General features: G+C 50.0%; 1 pseudogene; it reads right to left on the reverse strand.

Annotated features, from left to right (window-relative positions):
- Positions 1-3,907: 3,907 nt before the first annotated feature.
- Positions 3,908-6,614, reverse strand: LOC108633337 (annotated as a pseudogene).
- Between the last annotated feature and the right edge of the window lie 9,836 nt (positions 6,615-16,450).

Consider the following 16,450-nt stretch of genomic DNA (forward strand, 5'->3'; position numbering starts at 1 on the left):
TTTTTTTTGTTCGGCCACCTGGCTTTTGGGATCTTGCTTACCTGACCAGTGATCAAACCGGGCACCTGGCAGTGAAAGCCCGGAGTCCTAACCAGTGGAGCCCCAGGGCATTCCCTTGTCTCATTCCTTTCAGTCGTGCAGTTTTTGTGTCCAGGCTGGCCACCCATCTGGTGTTGCCTCTAGGATCGCCTGTGCTGGGAACCAGCCCGTCATACTCTGCAGTCAGGACCTGGCAGCCGTCCCATCTCTCTACTCATATCAACCATTGCGCCTGCTTTGTTCCTGACACGGTGCATCCCCACCTGGGATCTGCATGCGTTCAACCCCTGTTTCTGCTGGAAGCCCACTGGAGACACCATCTCCCGAGCAGCATCCTGACCTTCAGCAAAAGCCCTCCCTAGCCCCGACTAGGGCTCCTGGACTCCATCAATAGAAGTTGGTAAAAGGCCTGACACAAATTCGGGGGGGGGAAAGCTTTATTGGGACTCATGAGGAGCAAAAACAAATAATATGTTCCCTTGCTGGCTCCAGAGGGTGGGGGAGCCAGTCCCGCATATGAGATGAGGGTGGGGGCAGGTCCTGGGTTCAGGCCAGAGGGGTGAGCTGGGTGTTTGTTCCCCCTTGGTGGCGCTGTGTGCAGGAATCATGACCAGTACCCTGCTTTTGCTCCTGGCTGCTCTGAAATCCCTTGGGTTTTTAGTCTTTTTTGTATCTTGTTGTTGATTATTTTCCCCAACTATACATGCGTGCAATTATTTTTAGCCCCTTACAATTTCTTTGTATTGTGATGCTTGATGTCACTTTTGTCCCGGTACACTCACTGCAGCAAACTGTCCCAGCCTGTCTCGTTCCCCGCTGAGGGGTCCACACCCTTATTCTTAAGGGTTAAGGGCTGAAAGCTTTCTTCTATGAAAACTTCTCCCTATGGACAGAGACCACTGAACTGAGCCTCCCCTCAAGGTGCAGAAGTCCCTCACAAGGACCTACATGGATCTGGGCCACCCTCCACTGGAACGGGCTGTAATCCTTGAGCCACCAGGAGTGTTATTTCAAACTGGTAGATCCTACAGACACAAAGTCAATCAAAAGGTTAAAGAAACAAGGACTAGAAAGGAAGAACAACAATGGCCATTAAAGTGCCTAGAAAGGGAAGGAACCAGGTTAACTTTGGAAGGACTTTCTCTTTTTTAAACTCTTGGCAGAGGCAAAATCTCCCATGACAAAATTGTGAAGCCCCTCTACCTGTATATGTAAGGTGCATATTTACACCTTAATATAAGGTGTAGTAATATAAGATGTATATTTCCTTAATATTGATCTAGAGGGACAGCATTGAGCAGTGCTAAAGAGGGATCTTAGTTTCCTGCCCAGGAATTGAACCTGGGTAGCTTGGTGTAAAATGAGGAATTCTAGACACTATTCCCTGTGGTCATGTATGGATATGAGAGTTGGACTGTGAAGAAGGCTGAGCGCCAAAGAATTGATGCTTTTGAACTGTGGTGTTGGAGAAGACTCTTGAGTGTCCCTTGAACTGCAAGGAGATCCAAGCAGTCCATTCTGAAGGAGGTCAGCGCCGGGATTTCTTTGGAAGGAATGATGCTAAAGCTGAAGCTCCAGTACTTTGGCCACCTCATGTGAAGAGTTGACTCATTTGGAAAAGACTCTGATGCTGGGAGGGATTGGGGGCAGGAGGAGAAGGGGACGACCGAGGATGAGATGGCTGGATGGCATCATGGACTCGATGGACGTGAGTCTGAGTGAACTCTGGGAGTTGGGGATGGACAGGGAGGCCTATTGTGCTGCGATTCATGGGGTTGCAAAAGTCGGACACGACTAGCGACTGAACTGAACTGACTGAACTGAAACACCAGGGGTGAGATGCAAAGTTCCCTTGGCTCTTACCATCTTTGAAAGCAAGAATGTTTCAAGGAGGCAAAAACTGTAAAAACAGATACCCAAGTTATTACTGGAGACATACAGAATTAGTTTATTTAAGATGGAAGCAAGGTGGAAATATACACCCAGAGAGAGGAGTGCAGGAGTCCTGAATGAGCAGCACAAAGAAGCTAGGCGAGGGATTTAACACACACATGCAGGGCTTCCCTTGTAGCTCAGTCAGTAAAGAATCTGCCTGCAGTGCAGGAAACCCAGGTTCGATCCCTGGGTTGAGAAGATTCCCTGGAGAAGGAAATGGCAACCCACTCCAGTATCCTTGCCTGGAAAATCTCATGGACAGAGGAGTCTGGTGGGCTGCAGTCCATGGGGTTACACAGAGTCGGGCACGACTGAGCGACTAACACTTACTTACTTACATGTCTCTATCTTCCCTGGTGGCTTAGTTGCTAAAGAATTTGCCTGCAATGCAAGAGACCCGGGTTCGATCCCCGGGTCGTGAAGATCCCCTGGAGAAGAAAATGGCAACCCATTCCAGTACTCCCTTGCCTGGAGATTTCCAAGAACAGAGGAGCTGGCAGCTGACAGTCCATGGGATCCCAAAGAGTCAGACATGACTGTGTAACTAACCTTCTTTCACTTTCACTTCCATACATGCATCTATTTTCCCCAACCCCCCTCCCATGCCCACCCAGGCTGCCATGTAACATTGAGCAGAGTTCTATGTGCTATACAGTAGGTCCTTCCTGGTTATCCATTTTAAATAAACCAGTGTGTACATGTTGATCCCAGGCTCTCTAACTATCCCTTTCCCCTCATCCCAGGCTCTCTAACTATCCCTTTCCCCTCATCCTTTCCCCCTGGCAACCATAAATTCATCTCTAAGTCTGTGAGTCTCTTTCTGTTTTGGAAGAGCACTTGTATCACTTTTTTGATTCTGAGTATAAAGGATGTCAACAGGTGCTTCTGCCTCTCTGTCTGACTTATGTTGTTCAATATGACAATCTCCAGGGCCATGCACATTGCTGCATATGGCATTATTTCTTTCTTTCTGACGGCTGAGTAATACTGCCCTGTGTATATGTCCCACAGCTTCTTTGTCCATTCACCTGTGGGTGGACGTTTAGGTGGCTTCTAGGTCCCGGCTGCTGTGAGCAGAGCTGCGTGTGTCCTCTCAGACCCTGTTTCCTCAGAATCACCAGGTGCACTGAATCCCATAAGACGGAGAAATGGTGAGACATCATGACCTCTCTCGTGGTTAGAAAAACAAAACTCTTACATACTTAAAGTTTTCTGGAGTCCTGAGATGCTGATTTAAATAGCACTAGCATAATAAACAGGCTTCCCCAGTGGCTCAGATGGTAAAGAATCCGCCTGTCAATGCAGGAGACACAGGAGACGCTGGTTCAATCCCTGAGTTAGAGAGGTCCCCTGGAGAAGGAAACAGCAACCCACTTCAGTGTTCTTGCCTGGAGAATCCCATGGACACAGGAGCCTGGCGAACTATAGTCCACGGGGTCACAAAGAGTCAGACACAAACTGACCGACTAACACTTTCACTTTCAGCACAATAGATTATTAAGGGAAATAGTCATGAATAAAACTCTCTTCTATTGAAAAATAGGCTGAGGTGATTTCTCCAGACACAGAAAGAATCCCTGAGTCCTGTAATAGCTGATGGTATTTTTCTTGCAATATCATCTGCAAGAACGAGGTCACGAGGCAGAGTTTAATTATCCACAAACTAGAAGACGATGAAAAATGTCCTGTTTGTGGAGATTTCTTCAAGTACTTGAACATATCAGTGTAGAAATTCCATCACTTAGCACCAGGAGAAAGTGGCGAAATAAATTGTTCCTGTTTTTTTTTTAAAGATGCTGTGTAGGATTTCGTCAAATGTGATAAAGCCCATGAGATGATTCATCTACTGTGTCATCGTAACTGGAAAACACTGAGGATTCATGGGGTCTGATGTCCTGGATCTAAAGTGAAGAGCAGGAGAAAGGCAGAGAGCGCACCTGTCAGGCTTCCTGGAAGCACCGTCTCCTGCAGATAAGAAAGAGGCCTTGGTCCAGGGGGCTGAGGAACTCCTGTCACTTTCCTGGGGCGGCCCCTCCACACCCCCCGCTCCAGCCCCGCCCTCACTGAGGGGCTCCTATGTCCTGCACCCTCACCCCCACCCCAGGCCCAGCAGCTTCTTGTCACCTCCTCCTTCCTTCCTGCATCACAGTCACCCCAGGCCCTGACACCCCCTGCTCAGGCTCAGGACTGGAGCCAGTGAGGAATTAATCCCTTTACTCAGGTCCGGATCCTACCCGATTGGGGTATAAAGGACCAGGGAGCAGGTCCCCAGAGGAGGGGCCTTGCTTCCTGACAGCCTCGGGGGGGGCTGCACACAAACCTCCTTCCTTTGCTCGCCTCCAGCCTCGGAGCCAGCAGCACCCACAGTTCTCAGGATCAGGGTCCCTGCCCCCATCTCTTCCTGGTCCCCCAGGCTGGGCGCCTCCACCCCAGCTCAGGCCCACCCATCCTGTCACCTCTGCTCGAGGCATGGCCACTCAGTGATGGGGCTCTGGGTCCCCAGAGGAGGCTGCTGACGTGCAGGCTGAGTCACAAATGCAGCTGCTCCAGGAGCACAGGCCTGGCTTCACCCCTTCACCCAGTCTCTGCTGTGGGGCTCCTGCCTTGCCTGCTTGACCCATGCCATTTCCTGTGAGAACAGGCCTTTGGAGCTGGGTCTGCAAAGGCCTTCCCACCCCCTTCCTCCTGGGATGAGAGCCCGGCCCCTCTCATCTTGGCCCCTGGGTGGGTCCCCTCTTCACTGACACAGCACGTGGAGCCCCCATGCTGCTCTCAGCCCCGGGAGTCCTGCCCACCCCCTGAGTGCCTGCTGTTCTCACACCACCTACCCTGGGCCCTCCCAGCCAGCAGTCTGTGCTCATTCAGGGGACTTGGCTAAACCCTTTTAACTTCCAACAGGCCCTCAGCTGCCCCCCTACTTCCCACTGTCCTCTGACAGTGAGGACCTTTCAGAACTGAGGCCTGAGCTTGTCTGAGTTCTTGCTCTCAGATTATATGAGTCCTTGTTCGCCTGCTCATTTCCAGGATGAGGAGGTTCAGTGATGGGCAGGGCTTGGCTGGGATTTCCCTCCCTGTCCTCACACCAGGCCCCGTGCCCCTGCCTTCCCTCTGAATTCTGCCCTCAGTACCTCTTCTTGTAATGGATACAGGCTACGATGCTTATTATGACGAAAACGGCGAGAACCACAAAGACGATCTCGGTTATGTAGTTGCTGCCTGGGGCCGTGGGCTGCACTGTAGCGGGGACTGTGGTCGGTGGTGCTGCAAGGAGAGTAAGAGTGAAGCCCTTGTCCAGACCCCAAACTCGGCAGATGCCTCCTCGCCCCCCTGACTCAGTACCCTACTATGCAGAGCTGGCACCCCTCACATGGAGGCCCCTGTGATAAATCCTCAGGCCAGACGGGGGGAAGGGAGGAGCCCAGTCCTCACCGGGCTCTGACAGCTAATGGGGGAGCAAGGTTTCCAACACAGCCACTCAGTCCCGCTGTGACATCAGAGATGGTGACATGAGGATGCAGTCCTCAGGAGCTACAGCAGAGGTGGTATTGACAGATTTCCAGAAGGACTGGTGACATTTGAAAGAAGATTCTGGAAAGAGGGTACAGTGAGAAATAAATCTCAGAAATCAAAAAGATGTCTACAGGTTTGGGATCAGCAAAAATCCATGTTCAGTCTTCCAAAGACCTGTGCTGTGAGGAGAGACGTCAGGAGTGGAAGAGGAAGGAGGATGACAGAGCGTCCCCGGGCCATTGCTCCCCCAGGAACAACTCACCTCTGACGGATCACATTCTAACACACACACACACACACACACACACACACACACACACACCCCACACGGGAGTGGGTCCATGTCACCATGAGAGGACGACCACTTTCTCCTGCTCTTCTCACTTACCTGATGTCTTCAGCATTTTCTCCCAGCGCATCATGAAAGCCTGAAGCCAGGCCCGACAGTCTCTCATGGAGACCTTCTTGAAGAAGTCCGTCACAGCCCTGTCATTCTCCCATTTCTCTTTCATCTGTCTCCGTCCAGGATGAACCATTGTCCAGTGTCCATTCTCCAAATCAAAGAGGAGGCACAGTTGTCCATTGAAGCCAAACTCCCAGAATGCACTGGTGTGTCCATTGTCTTCACGCCAGCATGTCATCCTGGCCTGCAGGGTCAGAGAGCCTGATCCCACGGAAGGAAAGAAAGAGCTCAGCCTCTGGGCTTGACAGATTCTTACCCACCTGGGTCCACCTCCCCTGGGCCCAGCTAATCTGGCCCTGGTATCTCCTGCAACAGCTGCTCTTTCCACTGGACTACTAGGGAAGGACAATATTCAATTTTTTTTTTTTAACCGGAAAGCAGTGGATGCAGCTAAGCCCCCAGTCTACTCCTCCTGCATTTGGATTTTCCAACTCACCCCTGTCTGTGTGTTTCTCTGGTGTAACGTCAGGCATCTGCTCCTGGAGCAAGTCTCCAGTGTCTCTGAGTGTGTGAGTCTGTGTCTCCCAGGCGCTCATACTTTTCACTTCCTCTCCCAATGGACTAAGGTAGTTGATCTTAGCTGTACCTCAGTCATAGGAGAGAAAGACCTTTTGATCAACTTCTCCTTGAACCTCACACCATGGCTGATCATCTCTGGGCTGCGCATCAATGGTGAAATTATAGGAAAGATAATGAGCATCTGTGAAGGCAAAACACAGTGAGGGTGAGGTTGGGGAAAAAAGACCCTGAGGCCCCTTCCCCCAGTTATGTGAGAGTGGAGTAAAGTGCAGGGCGGGTGGACAGAGCAATGACACCCCACAACACACACCATACAGCCAGTGCCCCTCCTCTCCTTGTGGAGAAGGAGGAGTCCCCTGCCTCGCAAATTTCACACATCCTGGCTGTGTCCCCTTGTCCACCAGGTCTGTTCCCAGCATCCTAACCTTTGCAGAGACGTGCCAGGCTGCTCTGCAGGAAAAGTCTAGATGACAGAGCACTGTCAGAATCTAACCCCGTGTCCTGTGAGAGATGGGGAGCCTGTGGGGATGCCCCTGAGGAAGCAGGATCACAGGGAGAGGGGCAAAAAGGCGACGGGTGAGCACACAACCCCAAGTTGGAGAAGGAAGTGTTAATAATTACCGGCCACAGGACTTAGCAAGCCTGGGGAGACACTGCTGATCTCCCACTAGGATGGGTCTCGGAAGCCTGGAGAAAAGCCTGGCCCACATGGTATGAAAGAGAAAGTCCAGAACTTCTGAGGCAGGTGGTAGAGGAGGGGAATGAAGGCTCAGAGAAGTGAATCTGCCAGGGCAGACACGGAATGAAAGGGCAGGAAAGTGTCCAGGCCACCAGGCGCCATGGGAAAGCCTGATGGAGTCTATGGAGCCGGAGAGGAAAGCGTGGCTGAGAAGCATCTCCAACAGCTCAAGGTTGACTTTTGTGGAAATCAGGGATAGTGGTAGGAGACCATGTTCCCGTGGGCTTCCAGCAGGAACAGGATGGAAAATGGGGAAAAATCAGATTCCAGGTGGAGTGTTGTATGTCAGGAGCAAAGTTGATACAATGGTCAAAGTGATTAGTGAAAGTCGCTAGTTGTGTCTGACTCTTGTGACCCCCATGGACTATACAGTCCATGGAATTCTCTCTGCCCGAATACTGTGGTGGGTAGCCTTTCCCTTCTCCAGAGGATCTTCCCAATTCAGGGATCGAACCCAGGTCTCCCCCATGGCAGGTGGATTCTTTACCAGCTGAGCCACAAGGGAAGCCAAAGAATACCAGAGTGGGTAGCCTATCCCTTTTCCAGAGGATCTTCCCGACCCAGGAATCGAACTGGGGTCTCCTGTGTTGCAGGTGGATTCTTTACCAACTGGGCTATCAGGGAAGCTGAAAGTGATTAGAGAGTCCCAATGCCAGCCAGGGCCTGGCTGCTGAGAGCACAATGCTGGCTCAGAGCAGAGGGTGATCTAGAGCCAGAGAGATGGCCAGTGAACCTGGATGCAAACTGCTTGATTGACAGAAAAAAGGGGAGACAAAAACAAGACTGGATGATCAGCAGGCTGAAAGCAGCCATCCCTTCCAAACACCCCTACCAAAATTTCCAGAACTGAGCTACTTTCCAGAAGGCATCACCAGAGAAAGAAGCCACATCCCAGTGAGGAGGGCCCTTTCATCACCACAGCAAGTGCAGAAGTCCTTCCATTCTCTCCCGATGAGCCACATGGTTATTTACTGGGGTAAGTCAGTCCAATACTTTGGCCATCTGATGCGAAGAACTGACTCATTGGAAAAGACCCGGATGCTGGGAAAGATTAAAGTCCAGAGGAGAAGTGGACGACAGAGGATGAGACGGTTGGATGTCATCAGCGACACGATGGACATGAGTTTGAGTAAGCTCTGGGAGTCGGTGATGGACAAGGAAGCCTGGCAGGCTGCAGTCCATGGGGTCAAAAAGAGTCAGACATGACTGAGTGACTGAAGTGAGCTGGAACTACTCCCACATTCATATGGGACCCAGTGTGTTACTAACATCACGCACAGGACTGTAGCATGATCATGGCCTCCGCGCTGTGAGGTGATGCTCCGAGGACCAGGCAATTAATAGACACCTGTCCCAGGTCCTGCTAACAGTGGTTACCTCTGGGCCCACAGATCTGCTCAGTGTCCATTGCACATGTCCTGGACTTCTGACATGAATGGACAGTCTGTGTTGTTAGTAAACTACCATGGGTGAGGGTACCATAGTCGTGAATTCCACATTCATTCTTCTGACCCTGACTCCCCATCCCCTGATAGTACGTGTAAACAACACCATCTCCTGGAGGAAATCATGGAAATGAGTAGCAACCTACAGTCACCCTAGGCGTGCATAGCTCTGGTCCCTATCTCATCTCCACTGAATTACCACTGAGGTCCTAGGTTTCCTCTAATGGTACATATGAAACATTTCAGGCTTCACAGACCCTAGGTCTCTGCTGCAACTGCTGTCCTGGCACAAAAGCAGTCACAATTGATGAATGATGAGTGTGGCTGGACCTGCTTCTTGGGCAGATGACCCAACAGAACCGGTGACGTCATAGCTATCTGTGTTCGGAAACGTGCTACATGGTGTATGTGGCATTTTACTTGGAGGCTCACAACACAGACTCCTAGTGTCCTGAAGAAAGGACACACCACTTGCAGTGAGAAAGCCCATACCATTCAGTGTGGCTCCTGGTATGGTCCTGGGGCCTGGCAGAGATGAGGCCTCTGGTCATGAAATATCAGAGTTGCCCATCATGATCTGGGTTCATCAACCCCTAACCATTAGTTCAGATAGGCCAGCCGTCATAGGATAGAAGTGATTATGTGGCTTGGTATAACCAGGGCCACAGGGAACAAATAAGATGTACCAGCAGGGGACCTAGGCCTGACACCGGAGTTGATAAAGGGCCACTATCACCTGATCTCATCTGTGGCTTCATGCAGTGTCCCCTATGGCTCCTTGAACCAAGGAAGCCAGTCTACAGCAGAGGGGGTGCATTAGCCCATAACAGCCAGACCCACACTCCTATCACAGTCCCACCACCAGAAGCTACAAGGCAGGACAGGGTAAGTTTCTGGTTCATAAACAGACAACTGAGGCAGCTCTTGGATGATTCTCTGGGGAATGGATCACTCATTACTGGGGTCAGAAACCAGGACAGTGGACAAGTCTGGTTCTCAGTTGATTTACACATTATATTTGGCTTCTGCTGTTCCACAAACGTGGAAGCTCCTTTTGCACCCAGATACAGATGCCAAATTGCCTAAAGAGACCTCGAGATTTACTTTCTTCTGTAGAAAAAAAATTTGTCAACTTCTACCTTAATCAATAACAATTATAGGCTGCTGCTGTCCCAATTCCTAGACACTATGAATGTGGGAGCAAAGGGTAGAAGTGGGGATGCCCAGCCTCACCCTCGAGCCCTGTGTCACACTCTGGGAAACCCTGTTCCCATCCCTCCTAAGTTAGGTCCTGGGGGCCAGGTCGGGGGGTTTGCTGTGTGAGTGATCAGACAAAGGGATAAGATGCCAGTTGAGAGAGGGCATGTTTAGATTCTCTTGAAGAGATAGGAAGCTGTTGGAGGCCCTGAGCTTCTTGGGATCATGGAAAAATGGGTAATAAATGGTCTTGTAACCAAAAGGGCCCTAGGGCACCTTAGTGGGAAAGACCCGCCCCCATGGTATCTGTCTGGCTCCTGTTTGTAGAAAAGTTTTAGTCAGCCAGGCCTCCTGTGAGTCTCAAATGGTGATTTCAGAGTTAAGGGTTAGAACATGTGAAGATGGAGAAAGGAATACTTAGGCTGGGAAACTGGTAACAATTTAGACTGTGGGCAGCCACAGAGCAGTGTCATGAAATTCCCAGTTCCCTGAAAGCTAACAAAGAGCTGACACAAGCCTCAAGTTGTTTCTACAGGAAGCAGACCCTCAGCACATCAAAACTGCTGGCTGCAAGCACGCAGACCCCCAGACTGGTTGAAACCATAAGCTTGGTGGTGCTCAAACGTTCGCCTTTTGCCAACCAACCTGACCGTGCTCCAGACGCTGAAGCGCCCTGCAGCAGCCACCTCTGCCCCCTTTCTAACCTGGTAACTTGGAGGCAGTCTGAGGACATTAGGCCACTATTTTCCCAGGGCTCCTGGACAAACCAGCTTGTCCTTTTCAACGACTTGTTACTTTCATAGGTGGTCGGATCTGGGTCATAACCAGCTTCAACTAGTAACAGCCTGAGCTGTCTGGGAGGAGCTTTGACTCCAGGGAGGCGCTGATCAGTGGCTAGGCATTGAGCGCCTTCCTCATGATCCATATGTAATTTTTTTTTAAAAAATAAATTGAATTCTTTAATTTTTTCAAGTGTTTTAAAAAATCCATTTTATACTGAAGCCAGCCTTGAAGATAAGCACAAAATGTGTTTACTTTTTTTTTTTTTTTTCTACACAACACAATTCAGGCACCCATTCTGTGCATAGTGAAAGGGATTATTTACTATTGACCTGACCCAAAACTACTTCTGGCACTGAGAAATGCTAGGATCTGCCAAATTTAAGATGTTTCAGTAAATTCCTCTCCTACTTTCCCCAAAGTAAGAAGGCAGAACTCTTCTGTATTAAAAAAAAATTAAAAAGGCAACTTTCCATGAAAGAGTAGTTTATGTTTCTATTGTATTTTTCTTTTTTTTCCTTCTAGCTTTTAAGTTTTCTTCCTCCAACACTGCTTTTTCTTGTACAAGGCGAGAGCATCTTTTCATTTTTTTTTCCTAAGACAAAGTATTTCATCTTATAGACAAATAATTCCCGACTAGTGATAAATATTAAAAAAAAAAAAAGAAAGAAAGGAAGGAAGAGAAGAAAGAAACTTAAGAGTTTCCCTGGTGGCTCAGTAGGTAATGAATCCACCTGCAATGCAGGAGACCCCAGCTCAATTCCTGGGTCAGAAAGATCCCCTGGACAATGGAGAGGCTACCCACTCCGGTACTCTTGAGATTCCCTGGTGCCTTAGATGGTAAAGAATCCACCTGCAATGTTGGGAGACCTGGGTTCGATCCCTGGGTTGGGAAGATCCCCTAGAGACGGGAAAGGCTATCCACTCCAGTATTCAATCCTGGAGAATTCCACGGACTGTATAGTCCATGGGGTCTCAAAGAGTCTGACAGGAGTGAGCAACTACTCACGGCACATTCAAGGATGAATCAACTACACTACTCTGATGAAGTAGAAACTAAAAAGCACTTGGCCCTAAGCTACTCCAAGTATTTGGGTTGAAACAATCTTCAGTTCAGTTCAGTCATGTCCGACTCCTTGCGACCCCATGAATCAAAGCACGCCAGGACTCCCTGTCTATCACCAACTCCCAGAGTTCACTCAGATTCACGCCCATCAAGTCAGTGATGCCATCTAGCCATCTCATCCTCTGTCATCCCCTTCTCCTCCTGCCCCCAATCCCTCCCAGCATCAGAGTCTTTTCCAATGAGTCAACTCTTCGCATGAGGTGGCCAAAGTACTGGAGTTTCAGCTTTAGCATCATTCCTTCCAAAGAAATCCCAGGGCTGATCTCCTTCAAAATGGATTGGTTGGATCTCCTTGCAGTCCAAGGGACTCTCAAGAGTCTTCTCCAACACCACAGTTCAAAAGCATCAATTCTTCAGTGCTCAGCCTTCTTCACAGTCCAACTCTCACATCCATACATGACTACTGGATAAACCATAGCCTTGACAAGACGGACCTTTGTTGGCAAAGTAATGTCTCTGCTTTTCAATATGCTATCTAGGTTGGTCATTGGAGAAGGTGATGGCACCCCACTCCAGTACTCTTGCCTGGAAAATCCCATGGATGGAGGAGCCTGGTAGGCTACAGTCCACGGGGTCGCGAAGAGTCGGACACGACTGAGTGACTTCCGTTTCACTTTTCACTTTCATGCGTTGGAGAAGGAAATGGCAACCCACTACAGTGTTCTTGCCTGGAGAGTCCCAGGGACAGGGGAGCCTGGTGGGCTGCCGTCTATGGGGTCGCACAGAGTCGGACACGACTAAAGTGATTTAGCAGCAGCATCTAGGTTGGTCATAACTTTTCTTCCAAGGAGTAAGCGTCTTTTAATTTCATGGCTGCAGTCACCATCTGCAGTGATTTTGGAGCCCAAAAAAATAAAGTCTGACACTGTTTCCACTGTTTCCCCATCTATTTCCCATGAAGTGATGGGACCAGATGCCATGATCTTCGTTTTCTGAATGTTGAGCTTTAAGCCAACTTTTTCACTCTCTTCTTTCACATTCATCAAGAGGCTTTTTAGTTCCTCTTCACTTTCTGCCATAAGGGTGGTGTCATCTGCACATCTGAGGTTATTGATATTTCTCCCAGCAATCTTGATTCCAGCTTGTGCTTCTTCCAGCCCAGCGTTTCTCATGATGTACTCTGCATAGAAGTTAAATAAGCAGGATGACAATATACAGCCTTGACGTACTCCTTTTCCTATTTGGAACCAGTCTGTTCCATGTCCAGTTCTAACAATCTTAAAAACTATTTATTTTATAACATTGTTTAAAAATTTCTTGGTCACAAAAGTTATACAAACATTTTCAGATTAACCTAATGAAGGTGATATCTAGAAAATATTCCACATCCCTAAGTCTGTCTTAGAAAGTTCAGATGCTATGGCTTTCCTAAGGCACAGTGTTCTGGAAGACAGTGTGCTTCTGCGGTGCTGGGTGATGTATGTGGCTGCCTGGCTCCAAGGGGGCCTCAGCAGGCACCTTCCCCCTGACGCTGGGGGACTGTGAGAGGACAGTCAGACACAGGCCCCCAGGGCTGCATGGAGCCCTGTGAGACACTGGGCCAGCTGCTGGAACTGGGCTTCTCCTCCGAATCTGAGGCCCAGCACAAGCCATCACATTTTGTAGCACATTTTCCTTCCTTTCAAATTTTTGAAGAAGGGAAGTTTTTGAAGAACTTACGGTCAATACTAATACTGACAACAGACAGACTAATCCTGTCAGTGCAGCACTGCATTTAGTATCAGAACCTCATCATCTACTTTGCAGAGAAGGAAAGCTAGAGCCAAATCACTGATACAGGGCCTGGAAATCCCCCCACCCCGTGCCTCTCGCACCCCCACCCCCAAGCAGAAATGCTGGCCTGGGGAAGGTTCCCGAAATTGTCTACTTGGAAACCTGCTTATATTCAACTTGGACTCTGCAGGCCACGTGAAAGGCAGGACATCTGTTTCGCTGGGTACTAACAGGTTAAAGGATAGACGTAGTGCCCAACAAGATCAATTCCCTCTCTCTCTTTTTTTTAATTTATTTTTATTTTATTTTACTTTACAATATGGTATTGGTTCTGCCATACATTGCCATGAATCCACCACGGGTGTACACGTGCTCACAATCCTGAATTCCCCTCCCACCTCCCACCTCATATCATCTCTCTGGATCATCCTCGTGCACCAGCCCCAAGCATCCTGTATCATGTATCGAACATAGGCTGGCGCTTCGTTTCTTACATGATAGTATACATGTTTCAATGCCATTCTCCGAAATCATCCCACCCTCTCCCTCTCCCTCAGAGTCTAAAAGTCCGTTTTATACATCTGTGTCTCTTTTGCTGTCTCGCATACAGGGCCATCATTACCATCTTTCTAAATTCCATGCATATGTGTCAGTATACTGTATTGGTGTTTTTCTTTCTGGCTTACTTCACTCTGTATAATCGGCTCCAGTTTCATCCATCTCATTAGAACTGATTCAAATGTATTCTTTTAATGGCTGAATAATACTCCATTGTGTATATGTACCACTGCTTTCTTATCCATTCATCTGCTGATGCACATCTAGGTTGTTTTCATATCCTGGCTGTTATAAAAAAAGTTCTGCATCTAGATCAATGGGCCAGCGCACGTTATCCCTGCACAGGAAGAGGCTCGCACCGACCCCGGGGTCCGGGGTGGAACCGAGCAGGGGAGCCCAGGAACGGGGAAGGAGCTGCGCCTTGGAGCCCAGGGATCACCCGGGGAGCAGCGCAGCGGAGCCTCGGGGTCCAGGGGTAGAGCCCTGGGGCCGGGGGTGGAGCGCAGGGAACACCGTTGGAGCCCAGCCTTGGAGCCCGGAGACCAGGGTGGAGCCAGCAGCTGCGGCTTGGACAAGAGCCACTCAAGCACATTTAAGCCAGGAGCGCGCCGCCGCCGCCGCCGCCTGGGCACCCGGGTCCGCTCTGCGTTTATAACTTACCGCCGGGAAAGAGCGCGGGTCCTTCAAGGGCCGGGAGATGGAGGGACCAGAAGGGTCTTTGTTGCACAGGTCGGGGCGGGAGGGCGTGCTTTGTGGGGTGGATCTGGGTCCCTTCTCCCCGGGAAGGCCGACTGGTCCCAAACCGCCCGGCTCCAGGGCTCCCACTTTGCAAGGGCGGGCTGGACCCTTGGGGGTGGGGGTGGGGGTGGGGGTGGGGGTGGGGGTGGGGGTGGGGTGGGGGTGGGGGGCGGTTCACCGCATTTCCTGCCGAGTCCCGGCCGCCCGCTTCTCCCAGCGTCACCTTCCAAACTCCCTGCATTACTATTTCACCCAAGGCACCCCTGTTCTGGCCCTTAGAGCCGGCAAGAAGCCGGGAGGAGCCTCCGAGGAGAAAAGGGAAGGGAAGAGGAGGCAGCGGCGGCGACACCATGCAAGAAGTTTCGCGAATCCCCGCGGACACCATCCCCATCCCCTTTCCGGGTCAGAACCCATGCAACCTCCTCGCGTTCCCCTGCAGGTTCATCCCGGAACTCACCGCTGGACGTCCCGCTGAACAAGACAATCAGAAGCAAAATGAGGAAGACAAGAGTGCTCTTGGAATCACCCATCTCTCCCTTTGCCACCTGGATCCCAATTTTGCAAGAGTGCGAGGCTGCCAAGTCAGAACCTGTGATCCTCTTCCGCTAGGCGGCAGCTGCGGTCTGGACCTCCGCCTCTGCGCTGACTGCCTGTGCAGTCCCTCCTCCGACAGGCCCCGCCCAGGTTTCTCCTTGGAGGCTTCTCCCCAGGGTCTGGGCTGGGCACTCTTGCCAGCTCCCTCACTCACAGCCTTGCCTTCCTGTAAACCAGCCTACCCGCCTGTTTACCCTGGGCGCCAACGTGCACTGGTTACAGGAGACCGCCAGGCCCTTGTTCCTTCAATTCAGTTCAGTCGCTCAGTCGTGTCCAACTCTTTGCGACCCCATGGACTGCAGCTCGCCAGGCCTCCCTGTCCATCACCACCTCCTGCAGTTTACTCAAACTCATGTCCACTGAGTCGCTGATGCCATGCAACCATCTCATCCTCTGTTGTCCCCCTCTCCTCCCGCCTTCAGTCTTTCCCAGCATCAGGGTCTTTTCCAATGAATCAATTTTTTGCATCAGGTGGCCAAAGGATTGGAGTTTCAGCTTCAACATCAGTCCTTCCAACGATTATTCAGGACTGATTTCCTCTAGGATGGACTGGTTGGATCTCCTTGCACCAAGAGTCTTGTTCAACACCGCAGATCAAAAGCATCAATTCTATGGCACTCAGCTTTCTTTACAGTTCAACTCTCACATCCATACATGACTATTGGAAAAATCATAGCTTTGACTAGACAGATGTTTGTTGGCAAAGTAATGTCTCTGGTTTTTAATATGCTGTCTAGGTTGGTGGTAACTTTTCTTCCAAGGAGCAAGAGTTTTTTTAATTTCATGGCTGCAGTCACCATCTGCAGTAATTTCTGGAGTCCAAGAATATAAAATCTCTTACTTTTTCCATTGTTTCCCCATGCATTTGCATGAAGTGATGGGACCAGATACCATGTTGAGCTTTAAGCCAACTTTTTCACTCTCCTCTTTCACGTTCATCAAGAGTTCTTCTTCACTTTCTGCCATAAGGGTGGTGTCATCTGCATATCTGAGGTTATTGGTATTTCTCCCAGCAATCTTGATTCCAGTTTGTGCTTCCTCCAGCCCAGCATTTCTCATGATGTACTCTGCATATAAGATAAATAAGCAGGGTG

The sequence above is a fragment of the Capra hircus genome, unplaced genomic scaffold, assembly GCF_001704415.2.
Source record: "Capra hircus breed San Clemente unplaced genomic scaffold, ASM170441v1, whole genome shotgun sequence".
Lineage (NCBI taxonomy): Eukaryota > Metazoa > Chordata > Mammalia > Artiodactyla > Bovidae > Capra > Capra hircus.